This window comes from Otolemur garnettii, unplaced genomic scaffold (genome assembly GCF_000181295.1).
Source record: "Otolemur garnettii isolate 467f Iridium unplaced genomic scaffold, OtoGar3 scaffold00013, whole genome shotgun sequence".
Lineage (NCBI taxonomy): Eukaryota > Metazoa > Chordata > Mammalia > Primates > Galagidae > Otolemur > Otolemur garnettii.
In genome coordinates, this window is record NW_003852408.1 from 28,042,351 (window position 1) to 28,048,622 (window position 6,272).

Genomic DNA, 6,272 nt, shown 5'->3' on the forward strand with positions numbered 1-6,272 from the left:
CTTGAGACCAAGAGTTTGAGGTTGCTGTGAGCTATGACGTCACAGCACTTGACCCTGGGGCAATTGAGACTCAGTCTCAAAAAAAAAAAAAAAAAAGTCTCTGTGCCGTGGCTCACACCTGTAATCCTAGAACTCCGGGAGGCTGAGGCAGGTGGATTGCCTGAGCTCACAGGTTTGAGACCAGCTGGAGCTAGAGCAAGAACCTGTCTCTCAAAATAGCCAGGCTTTGTGGTGGATAACTGTAGTCCCAGCTACTCTGGAGGCTGACGCAAGAGGATTGCTTGAGCCCAAGAGTTTGAGGTTGCTGTGATCTGTGATGCCAGGCACTCTAGTGAGGGCAACAAAATGAGACACTTGTAGGAGACTGAGCACCAGACTTGTAAGAGTGGTCACCGGTTCTTGAGGGAGGCTTTGGGAGTGGAACAATCTCCTAGCTAGCGGGAAATGTTTTGCAGCCCAGAGACAAGCCCTCAAGCAACTGTATGCATTAACGAGATAAGACTGGTTGCTTAGTAGCTCCCTAGCAATCAGGTATTGAACCTTGGACATTTGTGGTGCAACAGGGTGGGAGTCAAGCCTGAGGGGAAAGAGCACATATGATTATTAAGCATGTAGTCCTTGTGCACACCTGTTGTATAATGCTTCAATAAAAGTCCACGACAGACAGAGGTTACTCAGGGCTCTCCCTGCACCTATGGGAAGCCCACCTCTTGCAGGCTTGCACCTTCCATCTAAGTCCTGTTTTTATTCTCGTGGTGATGGGATGCCACAGCAGGCACCGATAGACACTGTCTCAAAGAAAAAAAAAAAAGTAAATCAATATCTGAGATCTCTTGTTATATATCAAAGGAACATTTTTTTTTCTTACAGCAATATAACACTAAACCAGTGGTTCTCGACCTTCCTAATGCCACGAGCCTTTAATACAGTCCCTGTGGGTCACGACCCACAGGTTGAGAATCACGGCACTAAAGGAAGTATTACTTTTTTTTTTTCTTTTTTCGTAAAGACCGATGCCAATAATGTTGCCCAGGCTGGTCTCAATCTCCTAGCCCAGAGTGTTCCTTCTGCTTTGGCCTCCCACAGTGCTGGCATTTCAGGCATGAGCTACCATGCCCTTCCTAAAGAATTAAAAGAAACAAAAAAAAGTAAATAACCTCTGTGTAATCTCTACCCTGGTGTCTGCTCATCTCAGTTTTTTTCTATATTTTAAATAGTAAGAATGAAAGAATTCATGCTATTTCTGGACATTAATCTATTAGCATTCCTAGGAACTACATCTGGTACTATAGTTTCAGTTCTCAGTTTTTTTTATATTTGTTTGTTTGTTTTGAGACAGAGGCTCACTATTTTGCCCTCACTAGAGTACCATGGCATCACAGTTCACAGCAACCTCAAACTCTTGGGCTTACGTGATTCTCTTGCCTCAGCCTCCCAAGTAGCTGGGACTACAGGTGCCCACCACAACACCTGGCTATTTTCTTGTTGCCATTGCCATTGTTGTTTAGCTGGTCCAGGCTGGGCTCGAACCCTCCAGCCTCAGTACATGTGGCTGGTGCCATAACCACTGTGCTACGGGCACTGAGCTGAGTTCCCAGATTTTTAGATTTCTGTTTTTTGACTTGTATATTCATTTGACTTATCAGCTCCTTTTACTTTTTCTGCGTTTAAGCAATAAAGTAGATTAATGCTTGTAATTATTAATTTATTTGGAATTAACATTATGAGATTTAGAGCTTCAGCAGTAAAAGACTGTAACCATGATTCATAGGGTTCTTTCATATTATATCAAAATTTTAATAGTAATAAAGCAGGTGACACTTTTTAAAAAAGAATAGATCTGAGATCTAGTAGTTCCTATTTAAATTGACAATTTGACACATATTAAAGGGATTTAACTCAACAACGACTAAAATAGCAGATGCTTCACAAATTTTTAAAGACATCTGTGAAAGCCTTATATATATCATTTGCTTTTCCTCATTTTATTATAATGGATTTCATATAGGGGAAATGACTTTTGTTTATTGCGCATTCCATTCCTATATTTATTTTCTGCCAAAAGGATCATTAGCTTTGGTTTATCACATGATTCATCACCACAAAAGAAATTCGTAGGTCAAGAAGACATAGTTTCTAGCTATGAATAAGCAGATAGAAATAGTGCCCTAAAGAAATAACTGTGAATGAAACAAAAGCTTGTTTCAGAATAAATTTGGAGTGAGAAGGACACAAAATGCAAGGGGGAAAAGTTTTTTTTAACTTGTTTAAGTTTTGAAGTAAGAAACTAAGCACCCTCTGTAAAAGATATACCCTTAGTTACATAATTGTTAGAAGTACAAATAGCATTGCAAACGCCTAGTTTCCTAATCATGTCTTCTGGTTGTTACCCATTCTAGCCAATTAAACAATTTCTCATATTTTAGTGGATAATGAAAGAACATTTTATTGTTTAAAAAAAAATTGAGAACCACCAGGGTAAGAGTAGAATAGACAGTTATTGTTTAATGGGTTACAGAGTTTTAGTTTAGAATGATGAAAGAATTCTGGAGATGGATAGTGGTGATGGTTATACAACAATGTAAATATACTGAATGCCAATGAACTGTACACTTAAAAATGTATGAAAAGGTAAATTCTATGTTATGTATAATTTATTATATTAAAAGAGAGAAGCTTAGGCAAGATAGTAAGACCAGCCTTTAAAAAAAAATAAAAATAAGCCAGACGTGGTGGTGTGTGCCTATAGTTCCAGCTACTGGAGGCTGAGATGGGAGGATCACTTGAGTCCAGGAGTTCTAGGCTGTAGCGCACTATGCCATTCGGGTGTCCACACTAAGTTTGGTATCAGTATGGTGACTTCCCAGGAGTGGGGTGGGGGGGCCACCAGGTTGCCTAAGGAGGGGTGAATCAGCCCAGGTCAGAAACAGAGCAGGTCAAAACTCCTTTGCTGATCAGTAGTGGGATGGCGCCTGTGAATAGCCACAACACTTCAGCCTGGGCAATATAGCAAGACCCTATCTCTTAAATAAAATAAAAATTAGCCAGGTGTGGTAGAGCTCAGTTGTGGACCCAGCTGCTTGGGAAGCTGAAGAGGTAGTATCACTTAAGCCTACAAGTTTGAGGCTGATGTTAGCAGTGAACCACTGTACTCCAGCCTGGGAAACAGAGTGAGACCCTATCTCTAAAAAACAAAAAATTAAAAAATTAAGAACCAGTTGACTGGGGTGAGGTGAGGAAAAAAAAAAGAAAAAAAAGAACCAGTTGACTAGTTCCACTTCACTAGGTTATGGTAAAAAGGCAAATTGCTCTATAAAGCCAAATTATACACCTTGTATAATATTTTATGCATTGTAAATTTTCTTATCAGTTATAACAGCTATTACAAATAATAGAAATTATAGACTGGACTACAAGTTCCAGATACCTGAGTGACGATTCACTGACCAGTTGAGTCAGCATATAGATAATTAAAAACAGTAATTTCTTTTCCTATTTATGTTCCAGATTCACCCTTTGCAGATTTTGCTTAAAGTGATATCTTGGTTATCGCCTGCCTTGCCAATTTCCTAATCTATGCCCCTAGGAATCCTATTATCTGTCTTTTTTTTTTTTTTTTTTTGTAGGCAGTCTTACTCTTTTTTTGTAGGCAGTCTTACTCTGTCACCAAAGCTAGAGTGTTATAGCATCAGCCTTGCTCAGAGCAACTTCAAACTCCTAGGCTCAAGTGATCCTCCTGCCTCAGCCTCCCAAGCAGCTGAGACTACAGGTGCTGCCACAATGCCTGGGTCATTTTTCTATTTTTAGTAGAGATGGGGTCTCACTCTTGCTCAGTCTGGTCTTGACTCCTGAGCTCACGAGATCCTCTTGCCTTAGCCTCCCAGAATGCTAGGAATATAAGAGCAAGCTACCACATCTAGCAGGAACCCTATTATCTTCCAGTGTCTCCAATCTTGTTTTCTAACCACCTGTATAAATTAAGGAGGGAGTTATGCTAATGGAGAGAGTTAAGCTAATGTAACACAGATACAGAAATACAGTGCCTTTTTTTTTTCATTTTTTCTCTTTTTTTAGAAAGGGTTTTGCTCTATTGCCCAGGCTAGAGTATAACAGTAGTGTCATAGCTAAAAGGGACCTCAAAATTCTGGGCTCAAGTAATCCACTCACCTCAGTCTCCCAGATTGCAAGTATTATAGGCATGAGCCCCCATACCTGACCAATCTGCAGATATTTTTATTTATATGTTTGGTGGTTGATGTTAGCTGCTGGCTGGGACTTCAGCTAAACTGTCAACACCAAACACCTACCTATGGCCTTTACATGTAGTCTATCTGTATGGGCTAGTTGAGGCTTCCTCTCAGCATGGTTGCTGGGTTCCAAGAGCAAACATTCTAAGAAAGCACGATGGATGTGCTTGGTATTTCTATAATTTAGCCTCAGTGGTCACATAGCATAGCTTCCACCATATTCCATTGGTCAAGGAAGTTATAAGGGTTTGCCCAGTTTCAAAGGGAGGAATATAGACTCCACTAATTGTTGGGATTAAGAGTTAAGGTTACAAGAGTTAAGAGAAGCATATGGAATGGAAGATAATGCTGTGGCCTTCATTAGAAAATATAATTAGCAAAATTCTTTTTTTTTTTTTTTTGAGACAGAGCCTCAAGCTGTCCCCCTGGTAGAGGGCTGTGGCATCACAGCTCACAGCAACCTCTAACTCCCGGGCTCAAGCGAGTCTCCTGCCTCCGCCTCCCAAGTAGCTGGGACCACAGGCGCCCGCCACAACGCCCGGCTATTTTTTGGTTGCAGCCGTCATTATTGTTTGGCGGGTCTGGGCTGGGGATTCGAACCCACCACCTTAGGTGTACATGGCTGGCACCTTAGCCGGTTGAGCTATAGGCGCCGAGCCAATCAGCAAAATTCTTTTTTTTTTTTTTAATTTATTTATTTATTTTTATTTTTGCTGGGGCTGGGTTTGAACCTGCCACCTCTGGCATATGGGGTTGGTGCCCTACCCTTTTGAGCCACAGGCACCGCCCAATCAGCAAAATTCTTAATGTATTTTAAAAACATACAACCAATATGGAATCATTTAAATCAATAAAAATGTCACCTCTATCCTAAGTAATTTATACATTAAGTGATATCCCGATTAAAATACTAATAAGTTTTGGGTAAATGTCTGGAAATAGAAAATTAATTTAAAAATGTTCATAAAAATGCCAAGCAAAGGCCTGGCATGGTGGCTTTCTTCTGTAATTCTAGGACTCAGGGAGGCTGAGGTAGGTGGATTGCCTGAGCTAACAGGTTTAAGACCAGCTTGAGCAATAGCGAGACCCTGTTGTGGGCATTGTGGTGGGAGCCTATAGTCCCAGCTACTCAAGAGGCTGAGGCAAGAGAACTGCTTGTGTCTAAGAGTTGGAGGTTGCTGTGAGCTATGACTTCACAGCACTCTACTGAGTGTGACAAAGTGAGACTCTGTCTCAAAAAAAAGAAAAGAAAGAAAGAGAATGCAAAACAAGAAGAATCTTCAAATTGTTCAGAATAGTCAAGATGTTCTTGGAAAAAAAAAAACAGTGTTTGGGAGGAAATGCTTCAGCATATACAAAGATTTATTATAAAACTATAGCAATTAATACACTGTGATATTTACCCATGGTCATACAACTAATGATAGAGGTGACAATATAGAGATGGGGAATGAACAGTCAGTTAAGAATGCTGCCTGGTGGAGGCACCTGTGGCTCAAAGAGTAGGGTGCCAGCCCCATATACTGGAGGTGGTGGGTTCAAACCCAGCCCCGGCCAAAAACTGCAAAAAAATAAATAAATAAAAAAGAATAAAATAAAATTTCTAAAAAAAGAAAAAAGAATGCTGCCTGGGTATGATGGCTCATGCATGTAAAGCTAACAAGCTGGGAGTCTGAGGTGGTAGGATTGAGTTCCAGACCAGCCTCAGCAAGAGTCAGATCCCATCTCTACTAAAAGAATAGAAACAGGGCCGGGCATGGGGCTCACGCCTGTAATCCCAGCACTCTGGGAGGCCAGCGTATGTGGATTACTTGAGCTAGGGAGTTTGAGACCAGATTGAGCAAGAGCAAGACCCCATCTCTAAAAAATAGCTAGGTGCTGTAGCAGGCACCTGTAGTCCCAGCTACTCAGGAGACTGATGCAAGAGAATCACTTACGCTGAAGAGTTTGAGGTTGCTGTGAGCTATGACATCATAGCACTCAACCCCAGGGCGACTGAGTGAGACTCTGTCTCAAAAAAAAAAA